Below are 17,642 nucleotides of genomic sequence, written 5' to 3' on the forward strand. Positions count from 1 at the left end.
ACAGTTTTTTCATGTTATTTTATATTTGATGTGTAAAATCACAGTCTGTTTTTGTAATTTCATTGATTTTTTTCCTGTATCTTAAAAATACAGGAAAAATCTGTAAAATAAATAGTGAAAATTCTGTTAAATTACAGATTTTTTTTACAGTGTTGATCACAGATGTCAAACATGTGGCCCGGGGGCCAAAACCGGCCCGCCAAAGGTTCCAGTTCGGCCCGAAGGATCAAATTGCAAAGTCCAAGTTAGGGCATCGAACTCAAAAATAATATCATAATAACCTATAAATAATGACAACACCATTTTTTCTCTTTGATTTAGTGCAAAAAACATTAAATTATGAAAATATTTACATTTACAAACTATCCTTTAACAATAAAATATGAATAACCTGAACAAATATGAACAACTTGAAATGTCTGAAGAAAATTAATTAAATGAATTTGAATAATATTCTGCCTGTTACTAAATGTTTAGTGTCTTTGGAGTTTGGATCTGTAATACCCATGTAGAAATGATAAGTTGAGGCATAGTATTGATAAAATTGTACCTATATTTCGTTACAAATTTCTTTTTTTTTCAGGTTATTCACATCCTTTTTGTTTGGAAAATTTGTAAATGTAAACATTGGCATAACTAAATGTTAATTTTTGCGCTAAAAGAATTTGGAGTTGTCATTATTTATTGGCTATCATGCTATTATTTTACTGATTCGGCCCACTAAAGATTAAACTGGGCTGAATGTGGCCCCCGGAAAAAAATGAGTTTGACAGCCCAGATGTAGATGTTCATTAAAGCTCAGAGGAAATGTAATGTTATTATTTTCTCATCCAGTTTGTGGCTTATTTTGTTCTTGTTGGTTTTTATTTCTGTTCTTCTTTTTTTTTTTTTTTTTTAGGGGGGGGTTAACCCATTTTGTTTATTTTATTGATTATTTTTGGCTGTTTTTGTTTATTTTGTTGCCTATTTTAGAATGTTTTCTTCAATTCTGCTCATTTTGTGGCTTATTTTGTTCATGTTACTATTGTTTTGATTTATTATTCATTTTTGTTCATTTTATTGCTTATTTTATTCTTTTGTTACTTAATTTTGGCTATTTTTTGGTTTATTATTATATGTTATTTAGGATTTGTTTTTAATTTTTGTTAATTTCATTTATTATTTGTGATATATGAACCCAGTGTTTCCATCCACTGTCATTGATCCAAATCCATGGGTTTTACTGATGAATCAATGTTGTAGAAGAGGACGGTGTTTCCACAGTAACTACGGAGCCTCTGAACGTCCAAATATGGTCATATCTGATGACCATGAAAAGATGAAGAACTGTATTTTACACCAAATATTGACATGGATTGATATGATTAATGGATCAACAGGAATTAAACAGTTTAGATCAGTAGATGGTTCTGGTTAAAGGAGGACGTTTGGGTCTGTAAGGGTTAAAACAGACACTGACACTCACACTGACAACATCTGCACGAAAATAACACTCCAGTGTAATCCTGAGGCATTTTCTAACATTAAAGCAGGAATGTCAAACCCAGTTCAGCTTCTGCTTTCAGACCAATATGATCTGAAGTGGATCAGAACCAGTCGAAAAATAACAGAATAAACTATAAATAATGACAAATACAAACTGTTCTGTATGTTTTAGAATAAAAGAAAGTCCAATTAAATTATGAACATTTTTACATTTACAAACTTATCTTCAAAAAAATATGAATAACATGACAACAACTTGAAATTTATTTAAAATATACATATGAAAGTGGTCCGGGTCAGATTTAGGACCACATATGAAAGTGGTCCGGGTCAGATTTAGGACCACATATGAAAGTGGTCCGGGTCAGATTTAGGACCACATATGAAAATGGTCCGGGTCAGATTTAGGACCACATATGAAAGTGGTCCGGATCAGATTTAGGACCACATATGAATGTGGTCTGGGTCAGATTTAGGACCACATACATATGAAAGTGGTCCGGGTCAGATTTAGGACCACATATGAATGTGGTCTGGGTCAGATTTAGGACCACATATGAATGTGGTCTGGATCAGATTTAGGACCACATATGAATGTGGTCCGGGTCAGATTTAGGACCACATATGAAATGGTCCGGGTCAGATTTTGGACCACATATGAATGTGGTCCGGGTCAGATTTAGGACCACATATGAAAGTGGTCTGGGTCAGATTCAGGACCACATATGAAAGTGGTCCGGGTCAGATTTAGGACCACATATGAAAGTGGTCCGGGTCAGATTTAGGACCACATATGAAAGTGGTCCGGGTCAGATTTAGGACCACATACATATGAAAGTGGTCTGGGTCAGATTTAGGACCACATATGAAAATGGTCCGGGTCAGATTTAGGACCACATATGAAAGTGGTCCGGGTCAGATTTAGGACCACATATGAAAGTGGTCCGGGTCAGATTTAGGACCACATACATATGAAAGTGGTCCGGGTCAGATTTAGGACCACATATGAAAATGGTCCGGGTCAGATTTAGGACCACATATGAAAGTGGTCCGGATCAGATTTAGGACCACATATGAATGTGGTCTGGGTCAGATTTAGGACCACATACATATGAAAGTGGTCCGGGTCAGATTTAGGACCACATATGAAAGTGGTCCGGGTCAGATTTAGGACCACATATGAATGTGGTCTGGATCAGATTTAGGACCACATATGAATGTGGTCCGGGTCAGATTTAGGACCACATATGAAAATGATCCGGGTCAGATTTAGGACCACATATGAAAATGGTCCGGGTCAGATTTTGGACCACATATGAAAGTGGTCCGGGTCAGATTTAGGACCACATATGAAAGTGGTCTGGGTCAGATTCAGGACCACATATGAAAGTGGTCCGGGTCAGATTTAGGACCACATACATATGAAAGTGGTCCGGGTCAGATTTAGGACCACATATGAAAATGGTCCGGGTCAGATTTAGGACCACATATGAAAGTGGTCCGGATCAGATTTAGGACCACATATGAATGTGGTCTGGGTCAGATTTAGGACCACATACATATGAAAGTGGTCCGGGTCAGATTTAGGACCACATATGAAAGTGGTCCGGGTCAGATTTAGGACCACATATGAATGTGGTCTGGGTCAGATTTAGGACCACATATGAATGTGGTCTGGATCAGATTTAGGACCACATATGAATGTGGTCCGGGTCAGATTTAGGACCACATATGAAAATGATCCGGGTCAGATTTAGGACCACATATGAAAATGGTCCGGGTCAGATTTAGGACCACATATGAAAATGGTCCGGGTCAGATTTTGGACCACATATGAAAGTGGTCCGGGTCAGATTTAGGACCACATATGAAAGTGGTCTGGGTCAGATTCAGGACCACATATGAAAGTGGTCCGGGTCAGATTTAGGACCACATATGAAAGTGGTCCGGGTCAGATTTAGGACCACATATGAAAGTGGTCCAGGTCAGATTTAGGACCACATATGAAAGTGGTCTGGGTCAGATTTAGGACCACATACATATGAAAGTGGTCCGGGTCAGATTTAGGACCACATATGAAAATGGTCCGGGTCAGATTTAGGACCACATATGAAAGTGGTCTGGGTCAGATTTAGGACCACATATGAAAGTGGTCCGGGTCAGATTTAGGACCACATATGAATGTGGTCCGGGTCAGATTTAGGACCACATATGAATGTGGTCCGGGTCAGATTTAGGACCACATATGAATGTGGTCCAGATCAGATTTAGGACCACATATGAATGTGGTCCGGGTCAGATTTAGGACCACATATGAAAATGGTCCGGGTCAGATTTAGGACCACATATGAAAGTGGTCCGGATCAGATTTAGGACCACATATGAAAGTGGTCTGGGTCAGATTTAGGACCACAGACATATGAAAGTGGTCCAGGTCAGATTTAGGACCACATATGAATGTGGTCCGGGTCAGATTTAGGACCACATATGAAAGTGGTCCAGGTCAGATTTAGGACCACATATGAAAGTGGTCCGGGTCAGATTTAGGACCACATATGAAAATGGTCCGGGTCAGATTTAGGACCACATATGAAAGTGGTCCGGGTCAGATTTAGGACCACATATGAAAGTGGTCCTGATCAGATTTAGGACCACATATGAATGTGATCTGGGTCAGATTTAGGACCACATACATATGAAAGTGGTCCGGGTCAGATTTAGGACCACATATGAAAGTGGTCTGGGTCAGATTTAGGACCACATATGAAAGTGGTCTGGGTCAGATTTAGGACCACATATGAATGTGGTCTGGATCAGATTTAGGACCACATATGAAAGTGGTTCGGGTCAGATTTAGGACCACATATGAATGTGGTCCGGGTCAGATTTAGGACCACATATGAATGTGGTCTGGATCAGATTTAGGACCACATATGAATGTGGTCTGGGTCAGATTTAGGACCACATACATATGAAAGTGGTCCGGGTCAGATTTAGGACCACATATGAAAGTGGTCTGGGTCAGATTTAGGACCACATATGAAAGTGGTCCGGGTCAGATTTAGGACCACATATGAATGTGGTCTGGATCAGATTTAGGACCACATATGAAAGTGGTCCGGGTCAGATTTAGGACCACATATGAAAGTGGTCCGGGTCAGATTTAGGACCACATATGAAAGTGGTCTGGGTCAGATTTAGGACCACATATGAAAGTGGTCTGGGTCAGATTTAGGACCACATATGAAAGTACTCTGGGTCAGATTTAGGACCACATATGAATGTGGTCTGGGTCAGATTCAGGACCACATATGACCACATTTATTCATTTTCGCTTTTTGTTAATTTTTCACTAATTTTGGGGCTTATTTTTGGTCTTTACGCAATCCTATCTTTGTCCAAATGATGAAATCTGCATAAAATGAAGCAGCAGAGGAAACTTACACTGAAATCCATCCTTTTTGTTCATTGTGCAACTGATTTGTGTCTAATTTTGTCATTTATTTGCCTTTTTTTTCCACTAATTTTGCTGCTTATTTTTGGTCTTTACTCATTTTCATTCTTATGTTTGTCCATTTTCCCTATTTTATTAGCCTATCTATCTATCTATCTATCTATCTATCTATCTATCTATCTATCTATCTATCTATCTATCTATCTATCTATCTATCTATCTATCTATCTATCTATCTATCTATCTATCTATCTATCTATCTATCTATCTATCTATCTATCTATCTATCTATCTATCTATCTATCTATCTATCTGTTCACTATGAAACTTATTTTTTATGTCTATTTTTCATAAATTTTGTGAATTTTTCACTAATTTTGCTGCTTATTTTTTTGTTTTTACTCATTTTCATGGTTATGTTTGTCCATTTTTGTCCATTTTTTCCCTAATTTATTACATTTTTTAATCTATCTATCTATGTGTTCATTATGGTACTTGTTTATGTCTATTTTTTTTTATTGATTTTGTTCATTTTTTTATTCATTTAGCTGCTTATTTTTTCATCTTGACACATTTTGATGCATTGTTTTGTCCATTTTTTCCCCTGTTTTATTAGGTTTTTTAATCTATCTGGTCATTATGGTACTTATTTATGTCTATTTTTGTCCATTTTCTTGCCTGTATTCTTCTAAAAATCAGATTTGTTCTGTTCAAACTGTCGGATACAGTTCACATATGGGTAAAAATATCAGATTCAGTCCACATTCACCCACAGTCTGAACGTACCCTTAAACATCCCTTACTGTTTGTGTCTTCAGTGTCATTTTTACATTTCCTAAATTCCTCCCATGGGTTGGATTGGACTCTTTGGCTGCTTTTGGCCCATGGACCGTATGTTTGACACCCCTGCATTAAAGTTTTGAATGTGTTCCAGTGTGTGGATGAATGGATGGATGGATGGGGGGGGCTTTACATGTAACCAGCTGTTTCACTAATGAATCTATGTTTAGTCCAATAAATCAAGCGGCTGCTGCTGCTGCTGTAATCCCCTGAAAGCGAGCAGAGACAGGGCCGCGCCAAAAGCAGAATCTGGTCCACATTTGTGCGCTCCCAGTATAACTGATCCGCTCGGTTAATTTTAGACCTGTCAGGGAAAACAAGGTCACAGCAAATGTTGTATCGAGGACACGCTCGGATCTGCCTCTGCCTCTGCTGTTTTTTTTTTTTTTTTCATCCATCAAAGTTTCCCTTTGGAGTCGACTTGAGGCTCCTGTGAGACCAGTAATGACGGTCTGTGTTCTGGAGAAGCTGGAGCTCCAACCGGCAATTAGGTGGAGGTGGAGCCCAGGACGGATCCGCAGGATGTGTAAAATTTCCCTTCTGATTTTGGGCTGGATGCATGGTGGTGGAGGGGGGGGTGGTGGGGGTGCGGGGGGGTTGGATGTTACTAGCGGGCCCTGCGACAGTGGGCTGATTACACCCCTCTGAGCCAAAGCTGTGTTTTCTCTGAGAAGAGTCGATTTACTGAAACGAGTCTGGGTGTGTTTTCTGCACAGAATCTGACAGAGGTCACCAAAACAACAGCGTTAGCCTCGTAGCATTAGCACCAGGTCACATGACCATATCTGCAGAACATGAAGCAGCAGAGGAAACGTACACTGAGATCTGTCCTTTATGTTCATTCAGCCACGGATTTATGTCTGTTTGGGTCACTTATATGTTCATTTTTCACTCATTTTCATGCTTATTTTGTTTTTTATCCATTTTCATGCATATGTTTGTCCATGTTTTCCCTATTTTATTGCCTTTTTTAATCTATCTGTTTATTATGGTACTTATTTATGTCTATTTTATTCATTTCGTTCATTTTTCATTCATTTTGCTGCTTATTTTATTAGCTTTTTTAATCTATCTATCTGTCTGTCTGTCTGTCTGTCTGTCTGTCTGTCTGCCTGCCTTATTCCTTATATATTACTTATATATATACTTTATAATCTATATTATATTACTTATATATTTCCTATTTTTAATTCATTTGTTAATTTTTCACTCATTTTGTTGCTTATTTTTTCATCTTGACTCATTTTGATGCATTTGTTTGTCCATTTTTGTCCACCCCCCCACCCCCCTATTTTATTTGCTTTCTTTTACCTGTTTATCTATGTTTTCATTATGGTAGTTATTTCTTGCCCATTTTTTATTTATTTTGTTTATTTTTCATTCATTTTGGTGCTTTTTTTCCCCCTTGTTTTGACTCATTTTGATGCATATGTTTGTTCATTTTTGTCCATTTTTTCCCCCTATTTTATTAGCTTTTTTAATCTATCTTTTCATTATAGTACTTATTTCTAGCCCATTTTTAAATTTATTTTGTTCATTTTTCATTCATTTTGGTGCTTATTTTTTCATCTTGACTCGTTTTGATGCATATGTTTGTCCATTTTTTCCCCTATTTTATTAGCTTTTTTAATCTATCTGTTCATTATGGTGCTTATTTATGTCTATTTTTTATTCATTTTGTTCATTTTGCTGCTTATTTTTTTCATCTTTACTCATTTTGATGCATATCTTTGTCCTTTTTGGCTCATTTTCCACATATTCCTGCCTTTCTGTGCTTTTCTACAGCCCGTCGTTGCATTTACAGACAATACCGGGGTGTATTTTTTGCGTCTGAGGTGTGTTTGTGCATCGTCTTCACATCCTTCCTCTCCTCTCTGACTGGCAGTTACGCTCACCCTCTCCATATTCCTGTATTCTTGGTCTTTCTGCTGTGAATCAAGTCTGTGAAATGGAAATGAGGACTCTCTCTCCCTCTCTCTCTCTCTCTCTCTCTCTCTCTCTCTCTCTCTCTCTCTCTCTCTCTCTCCCTCTCTCTCTCTCTGCCTCCCTCTCTTTCCAGACATCAAAACCAGGCTATGCCTCCAATGTTTTTCTCAGATCCTGGAGTGCTGCCAAATCTTATAAGTGGAGCAGAGCTAAGAGGAGGAGGAGGAGGAGGAGGAGGAGGAGGAGGAGGAGGAGGAGGAGGGGAATGCAGAGGAGGAAGAGGGGCGCAGGACAAAAAGATGAAAGCAGCCCGAGTGAAAAATGAACAAGGGGACGAGGTAATGTGAGAGACCAGGACTGATCCCAGAGCAGTTGTTTTTTTTTTTTTTCTGCCGTTCGAGCCGAGCCCAGCAACAATCCCTCCTTTTTCTGCTGAGCCACTACTCCTGGCTTCTGGCTCCGGATCAGCTGATAAGATGGCGTATTGCTGCTACTACGCCAAGTAAAAAATAGTAGGCGAAAGAGAGAGAGGGAGGGAGGGGAGTGTTATCTGGGGCGATCGAGAACATTCGGGTGGAAATGACCGAGTGCAGATACTTGACTGTCTGTACTTTATCTGTAGAACACAAATGTCAAAGTCATGCGAGTTCAGGTTCTACATTTAGATCAGCAGGATCTAAAACGGATCAGGACCAGACAAACAACAACACAGTGAGCTATAAATAATGACAAATCCACGCCTCTGTCTTTGTTTTAGTGCAAAAAATAACGTTAAATTATACTCTTGCTCTGATCCATCCCATAATTAATGAATTTATAATCAAATATTGGGTCCAAAAATAGGACCCAAATATGGACATTAAATGTCCCTGGGTGTCAGTGCATTAGATGTGTAAATGCTCTTCTACAGACTCTAAATACAGACACTGTGTTCAGTGTGTGGATCCTAGTGGTTTTTCTAATCCACGTGGGTTTGTCATCAATCTCAGACTCATTCCAGGTTTGGTGTGGAACCCATTGTGTCCGCTGGTGTTACATACAGAACCTGAACACTTAAACACTAATAAAATGCTAATGATTTCTCAACAGCGGTCATTTTTGTGAAACACTCTGCCTTGAATATTTTCTTCAATTCCCAAAATGCACCTGTGAGAGAATAAAGAGATATTCTAATAAACAGAAGCACGTAATTTTCTTGTCCTTCTTACCATGTTACATTCGTATTTCTATATGCGCGCGTCCAATAAAAATGTGTTTTATCTGAGAAATAGTTTATTTTATCTCAGTAAATATTTCTTTTTTAAATAGACCCAAAGTGCTTCCAAACCTGCTTCAGAACATTCGTTACATCTGGTTTGAATTTTTCGCCCCTCTGTCCTGTTTTTAGGACCAGTTTCATAGAAACAGTTGAATTGGAAGGCTTTGGTGTGCCTCAGGGTTCTGTTCTGGATCCTGTTTTCTTTTTATATGCTGCCCCTGGGTTCCATTTTTAGAAAGAACAAGATCCAGTTTCACTTTTCTCTGTTTGTGATGTAATAACCCTCAACTTCAATTCTGAGTAGTAGTACTAGTAGTAATAGTAGTAGTAGCAGTAGTAGTAGTACTAGTAGTAATAGTAGTAGTAGCAGTAGTAGTAGTACTAGTGGTAATAGTAGTAGTAGCAATAGTAGTAGTACTAGTAGTAATAGTAGTAGTAGCAGTAGTAGTAGTACTAGTAGTAATAGTAGTAGTAGCAGTAGTAGTAGTAGTAGTAGTAGTACTAGTAATAGTAGTAGTAGTAGTAGGAGTACTAGTAGTAGTAGTAGTAGTAGTAATAGTAGTAGTAGCAGTAGTAGTAGTAGTAGGAGGAGTAGTAGTAGTAGTAGTACTAGTAATAGTAGTAGGAGTACTAGTAGTAGTAGTAGTAGTAGTAGTAGCAGCAGTAGTAGTAGTAGGAGTACTAGTAATAGTAGTAGTAGTAGTAGGAGTACTAGTAATAGTAGTAGTAGTAGTAGTAGTAGTAGTAGTAGTAGCAGCAGTAGTAGTAGTAGGAGTACTAGTAATAGTAGTAGTAGTAGTAGTAGTAGTAGTAGGAGTACTAGTAGTAGTAGTAGTAGTAGTAGTAGTAGTAGTAGTAGCAGCAGTAGTAGTAGTAGGAGTACTAGTAATAGTAGTAGTAGTAGTAGTAGTAGTAGTAGGAGTACTAGTAATAGTAGTAGTAGTAGTAGTAGCAGCAGTAGTAGTAGTAGTAGTAGTAGTAGTACTAGTACTTGTACTACTTAGTACCAGTATCATGTGTGTGACCCACTGAACCTCCTTCTCCTCCTCCTCCTTCTTCTTCTCCTTCTTCTTGTGCTCCTCCTCCTTCTTCCCCTCCTTCTTCTTCCTCTTCTTCTCCTCCTCCTCCTTCTTCTTCTCCTTCTTCTTCTCCTCCTCCTTCTTCCTCTCCTCCTCCTTCTTCCTCTCCTTCTTCTTCTCCTCCTCCTTCTCCTCCTCCTCCTTCTTCTCCTCCTCCTTCTTCTTCTTCTCCTCCTTCTTCTTCTCCTCCTCCTTCTTCTTCTTCTTCTTCCTCTCCTTCTCCTCCTTCTCCTTCTTCTTCTCCTTCTTCTTCTTCTCCTCCTTCTTCTTCTCCTTCTTCTCCTCCTTCTTCCTCTCCTTCTTCTCCTCCTCCTCCTTCTTCTTCTCCTTCTTCTTCTTCTCCTTCTTCTTCTTCTCCTCCTTCTTCCTCTCCTTCTTCTCCTCCTCCTCCTTCTTCTTCTCCTCCTTCTTCCTCTCCTTCGTCTCCTCCTCCTCCTTCTTCTTCTCCTCCTTCTTCCTCTCCTTCTTCTCCTCCTCCTCCTTCTTCTTCTCCTTCTTCTTCCTCTCCTTCTTCTTCTTCTCCTCCTTCTTCCTCTCCTTCTTCTCCTCCTCCTCTTCTTCTTCTCCTTCTTCTTCTCCTCCTTCTTCCTCCCTCTCCTTCTTCTCCTTCTCCTCCTTCTTCCTCTCCTTCTTCTCCTCCTCCTCCTTCTTCTTCTCCTTCTTCTTCTTCTCCTCCTTCTTCCTCTCCTTCTTCTCCTCCTCCTTCTTCTTCTCCTTCTTCTTCTTCTCCTTCTTCTTCCTCTCCTTCTTCTCCTCCTCCTTCTTCTTCTCCTTCTTCTTCTTCTTCCTCTCCTTCTTCTTCTCCTCCTTCTTCTTCTCCTTCTCCTCCTCCTCCTCCTTCTTCTTCTCCTTCCTCTCCTTCTTCTTCTCCTTCTCCTTCTTCTCCTTCTAATCCCACTCCCTCTCCTCTTCTTCTGTTCTAATAGTGTTTCATTTTCTGGTGTCGGTGGCGTCCTGTGTGTGCGTCCTGTGTTGTGAGCATGTGCGAAGGCCTTGCGTGTCGCAGTAGTAAGATGCTTGTTGCCACCTCAGACATTCCAGGCTAAACTTAGCCTGGGTCTGAGTCTGAGCCGAGCTAAAAGTAACCCTTTGCGGTCCCGGTCCGGCTGCCCCACCCCCGTCCGCCAGAGCTGCCGTTCGCCGTAACCCCCGGCGCTGACTGACAGGCCGCTGCTGGAAAATGGCGGCTGAACGGGCGGTTTGGCCGAGCTGTCAGCGTGGCGAGGCCCGGCTCCGCAGCAGGTGACGGTCTGGCCTCCGAACCCCCGAGGCGTCGTTTAGTCAGCTGAGAGCGCCGACTCAAACGGACGTGACGGCTGGCGACGGCCATCTGCGCCGAGCCTGGGCCGCTCCGTCACAACAAAGGCCGAGTGAAGAAACGCAGAGCGAGCCTCAAACACATGTTTGCACAAAAAGGAAACACCGGGGCTTTTCGCTGACCGTCCGAATGCAGAGGCGGCGGCCCGGCAAGGGGGCGGGGCCAGCTTTGTTGATGTATGTGCGGGTTTGTGGAGTGTGTCAGCAGATCTACGCCGATGTACGACTGGATCCTCATTTCCTGCGTCCTCATCTGTGCTTTGTTCGCCCCTCTGCAGGACCTCCGCCATCGGCAATTACCGCCGGTTCAAGCTGGGACACGACGCTCGCATGCAACAAAAATCATCCCGCCTCAACCACAACCGCGCAATTAAACTTTCACCATCGCTGCGCCGAACAACAAAGCGTCACAGAAAGTGTCTGAGACGCCTTTTCTGCGCTGCATAAATACAGGATTCCTGAGAGGAGCGCGGCGTGTCGTACACGGCCTTTCATCTGCGCCACGCCGTACAGTTGTCAGAAGATAAGAACAACACTCTTAGATATTCTGTCACTTTGTTTTTTATCTGGGAAGGCGACGCGTGTTCGTGCCCACACACATCAACGCTAATACCATCCACAACCCGCTGTCGTCTGATTCCACGTTACATAACAGCGAGTGGGAGCGTTTTCTGCTCTCAGCGCTAATGTTGTTGTCAATCAAGGCTTTATTGTGGCAGCCAGTGTACAGTCTGTGCAGAGGAACCAGGAGGCTTTGATCGCCTTTGTTCACTCTGCCATGCCACTCACAGTGTTCTGTGCTCTGGGTTTTACCTTGGCCTCTCCCCCTCTGCTCTGTGAACCAAAAACAGACTAAAACTAGACCAAAAAAAGACAAAAAAACACGCAAACAGCAAAAATTAGACCAATAGTAGACGGAAACAAGCAGTAAACAAAAGAAAAACAAGAATAAAATGGGAAAAAAGGACAAAATGAGGCAAATGAAATGAAAATCCAGTCAAAAATTTGGCAAAAAATTTTTAGAAAAATATGAAACAAAAATGTGAAAACAGATGTAAAAAAAACAAAAAATGAAAAAAACTGCAACATAAAATGACAAAAAAAAAAAAAAAAAACAACGAATAGCAAAAATTAGACTAAAAGTAGATGAAAACAAGCAGTAAACAAAAGAAAAACAAGAAAAAAAAGGGAAACAAAGGACAAAACGAGGCAAATGAAATGGAAATCAGGTCAAAAATTTGGCAATTTTTTTTTTTTTCCAAAAATGAAACAAAAATGTGAAAACAGATGAAAGAAAAACAAAAAATGACAAAAACTGCAACATAAAATGAAAAATATGATGAAAAACAAGGAAAAGACAAGACAAAAAAATCTGATGAAAAATTGACAAACAACAAAAATTGGACAAAAATATGAGACAAAAAAAACACAAAAATGAACAAAAAAGAGAAATAAATGAAAATCAGATAAAGGAGAATGGAAAACAAGAACATAAACCATAAACAGAAGAAAAAGACAGACGCGAGATTGAAAATGAGACTAACAGCATAAATTTGTAAATCAGATCAAACACAAAAATTTGACCAAAGAAACTGATAAAATTTAGCATAAAATGAAACAACACAAGAAACTTTACCAAAATACGAAACAAAAATGTGAAAACAGACATAAGAAAACCCCAAAAATGACAAAAACTGCAATGTAAAGTAAAAAAATTAGATGAAAAACATAAACAAAACAAGACAAAAAACAAAAAAAAAACAAAATTTTGACAGTTTGACAAAATTTTGACCAAACTAGACAAAAACACAGTGGTATCGCAGATTTATCATCTCTTCTGTACAACAAGAAGAAAAATGAGGATAAAATGAAAATCAGATCACAAGACAAAAATTTGATCAAAAATTTTACAAAGACAAAACACTTTTTTTGTTTTACAAAATAATGAGACAAAAATGTGAAAACAGATGTAAGAGAACCAAAAATTAAGACAAAATGGCAACATAAAATGACAAAATGAATTTTTTTTTTTTTTTAATATACATTTAGATAAAATTGTGACAAACTGCACAAAAACACAGTGGTATCGCAGATTTATCATCTGTTCTTTACAACAACAAAAAAGGATAAAATTTAAATCAGATCACAAGACAAAAATTTGACCAAACATTTTACAAAAAACAAAACACAAATTTTCTTCTTCTTTTTTTTTTTTTTTTTACAAAATCATTACCATTGTGACAAAACTAGACATAAACACAGCAGTAGTGCAGATTGCTCAAGAAAAAGAAAGGATAAAAAGAAAAAAAATTGACCAATAATTTTACAAAAAATGAAAGCCTTTTTTTTTTTTTTTTTTTTTTTTTTTTTACAAAATAATGAGACAAAAATGCAAAAGCAGATTTACAAAAACCAAAAATAAAGACAAAACCTGCAACATAAACTTAAATAAACAAAAATGTGATACATTTAGACAAAACTGTTACAAAACTAGACAAAAACACAACGGTAACGCAGATTTATAAAAAAAAAAAGGATAAAGTAAAAATAGGAGCACAAAAAAAATTGTCCAAAAATTGTACTAAAAGCAGAAAAGAAATTTTATTATTTTTATTCTTATTTTAATTTCCCTAAACTTTCTCAGTTTGCGATAAAACAGCCTCAGTGGTCTGTCCGCTGTCTGTTCTGAGGACAATCTGCCGCTGTTTCCGTCTCTCCTCCTGCTCTTTGTGTCTGCTTCGGTTGGAACTCTTTTTTTCGCAGGAGTGTTTACGTCGTCTCGCAGCCGTGGAACATTTGAGTCGGCGTTAAGGGCCGAGCGGAGGTCGGGTCGTCGGCCTGCGTTTGACAGGTGGCGTCTATTATTGGAGTCGACGCTTCCACTGCGTTGGTTACACAACTGCGTCGCCCGGACACGTTTATTCGCCGTATCTGATAACGACAGGTGGACGGGGATAACGGTACAGTAAAGAAGAGCCGGGGAGGGGGGGTGGGGTTTTTTTTAGCTCAAGGTTGACTGTAAATTTAGAGCCGGAGCGTTTTCCACATTCGAGTCGTTGGCGTTCGGACCAAAGCGGCGCTGCTCAGACCAGTGTAATGACAGTGTACTGTACACACACACACACACACACACACACACACACACACACACACACGTCTGCTGCTCTGTAATGATATAATCACAGAGCAGAAACAGCAGCTGCCCCCCCCCCCCTCCCTCGGAATGTGCAGGGGGAGAAAAATGATCCAATGTCATCCGGAATGATGGAAGCTTCTCTGCAGAGCCAGAGGGAGGGGGGAGGAGGGAGGGGAGAGGAGGGGGGAGCGGATATTTCTGGTCGAGTGTGAGTTTGAGTAAGTCTGGGCACCGAGCCAAGCATGCTGATGGAGGGGAAGGGGGGGGGGGGGGGGGGGTGGGGGTGTAGAAATCCTTTTGGGCTGGCGCTCCGTCAGCTCCACTCGCTCTCACAGCTGCTTCTGGAAAATTCTGCACCCTGCCCTACTAAAGCACCAGGCATGACACGAATAACAAGGAGGGCCGAGCCGTCCACAGCCCACACTGTTCCTCTGGTTTGATTTTATTTTCTGGGTTGAACCGAGCGGCACCGACGGCCTCCAAACACAGAGGAAAAAGCAACAATGAAGGGGACACCGAAGGGGACACGATGTGGAAATGAAAAGGCCTGGTTTATTTAAGAGGCTTTGTCTGGACCAGGACACACACATACACACACACACATACGCACACACACACACACACACACACACATACACACACACACATACATACATACACACACACATACGCACACACACACACACACACACACACATACATACACACACACACATACGCACACACACACACACACACCACACACACACATACACACACCGAGGGGGACAGAAAAGAAAAAAAAGACATGAAAACAAGGACGAAAATGACACGAGAATGAGAAGAGAATGGAAAACAGAGCAGAAACGACAGATGAACAATGAAAGAAAATGAAGACAATAATCAACAAAATAAAAATAAAATAATCAACAAAATAAAATAATTTAAAAAAACAAAATAATGAAACAAACAAAAATAATCAACAAAATAAATAAAATAATCAAAAAATTGAACAAAATAATAAAAAAAAAGAAAAAATAATCAACAAAATGAACAAAAATGAAAAAAAAAAACCAATAAAATAATAAAATAATCAAAAAATGAACAAAATAATGGACAAAAGAAAAATTATCAACAAAATGAACAAAAATGAATAAAATAATCAACAAAATGAAATAAATAATCAACAAAATAAATAAAATAATCCAAAAAAAAAGAGCAAAAATAATGAACAAAAATGAAGAAAATAAACAACAAAATGTACAAAAATGAAAAAAAAAAAAACTATCAAGAAAATAAATAAAATAATCAACAAAATGAAACAATTTCAGAAGTTGACAGATTCTGTTCAGTTTTAGTTTAATGTGAACAGGTTCAGGTTTGACAGTAAACATTCATATTAACAGCTGACCGCAGGTTCTGTACGTTTACTTTCAAAAGGCTGGACCCGTCCACACTGGACCCAGTCTGTGTGGTGCTGGTTCTAACTGGTCTGTGTGTGGTTCTGGTTCTAAGTGGACCCATCCCTACTGGTTCTAACCCTGGTTCTGGGTTCATTCCGGGCCTCTCTAAGCCCCTCCCTCCCTGTTGACATTTCCTTCCAGACCTGTCTGAACACATCGGCCCATGGAGGCTCCACTGTATCCATGGCTGATAAAGAGGTGACCCCCCCCCCCCCCCCCCCCCCCAGGTTCTCCAGGCCTTATGTGAACATCCAGTTCATGGTGGATTGTATAAATAGCAGCGACCGCGTGGCTCGCCGCTGACACCTGACATTTTCATGCCCCAGCAAGTCGCTGATACATTTGGCGCTTGGCATGCATTCTTCTCCTGGGTTTATCCATCTGTTGATGCAGCGCCCAGCCCCCCCCCCCCCCCCCCAGCCACTACTATGTGCTTGTAATATAACACGAGGCTCGCCTTTCCCTCTATTCATCCTAACATGCGAGTACTGCATGGCACAGACTCCTTGGCCCCTCCCACCTGGCTGTTTTTCTCCCCCCCCCCCCCACTGCCTGGCCTTGTCTTTATTTCTTTCCTCTGTTTCCTGTTCCCAGCTCCATCCACCAGGTCATTCAACTTCACACTGAGATTCAAAAGAAAATCAAGACAAAACAAGACTGAAAATGAGACAAAAATTAGACTGAAAACAGACGGAAACAAAACAAAAAAATTTTAAAAATGAGACAAAAATTAGACTGAAAACAGACGTAAACAAAACAAAAAAATTAAAAAATGAGACAAAAATTAGACTGAAAACAGACGTAAACAAAACAAAAAAATTTAAAAATGAGACAAAAATTAGACAGACACAAAACAAAAAAATTAAAAAATGAGACAAACAAAATGAAGATGAGAAATAAATGAAAATTACATCACGAACGACGGAAATTTGACAAAACATTTAACAAAAACATGAAACACGAATGAGAAAATATTTGTGTGTTTGTAATGGAATGTGTGGTCGTATTTGTGTATTTGTAGTCGTGTGTAGTCGTATTTTTGTATTTGTAGTCGTGTGTAGTCATACTTGTGTATTTGTGTAAGTGTAGTCGTATTTGTTTATTTGTCGTCACTTGTGTAGTAGTATTTGTGTATTTGTAGTCGTGTGTAGTCATACTTGTGTATTTGTGTAAGTGTAGTCGTATTTGTGTATTTGTCGTCACTTGTGTAGTAGTATTTGTGTATTTGTAGTCATGTGTGTAGTCATATTTGTGTATTTGTAGTTGTGTGTGGTCATACTTGTGTATTTGTGTATGTGCAGTCGTATTTGTGTTTTTGTAGTCACATGTGTAGTCGTATTTGTGTATTTGTAGTCATATTTGTGTATTTGTAGTCACATGTGTAGTCATATTTGTGTATTTGTAGTCATATTTGTGTATTTGTAGTCACATGTGTGGTAGTATTTGTGTATTTGTAGTCATGTGTGCAGTTGTATTTGTGTATTTGTTTATTTGTTGTCGTGTGTTGTCGTATTTGTGTATTTGCTACATGTGTGTGGTCGTATTTGTGTATGTGTGTATTTGTAGTCACACGTGTAGTCGTATTTGTGTATTTGTAGTCACACGTGTGTATTTGTAGTCATGTGTGTAGTCGTATTTGTTTATTTGTAGTTGTGTGTAATTGTATTTGTGTATTTGTAGTCGTGTGTAGTCGTATTTGTGTATT

The sequence above is a fragment of the Sphaeramia orbicularis genome, chromosome 15 (assembly GCF_902148855.1).
Source record: "Sphaeramia orbicularis chromosome 15, fSphaOr1.1, whole genome shotgun sequence".
Classification (NCBI taxonomy): Eukaryota; Metazoa; Chordata; class Actinopteri; order Kurtiformes; family Apogonidae; genus Sphaeramia; species Sphaeramia orbicularis.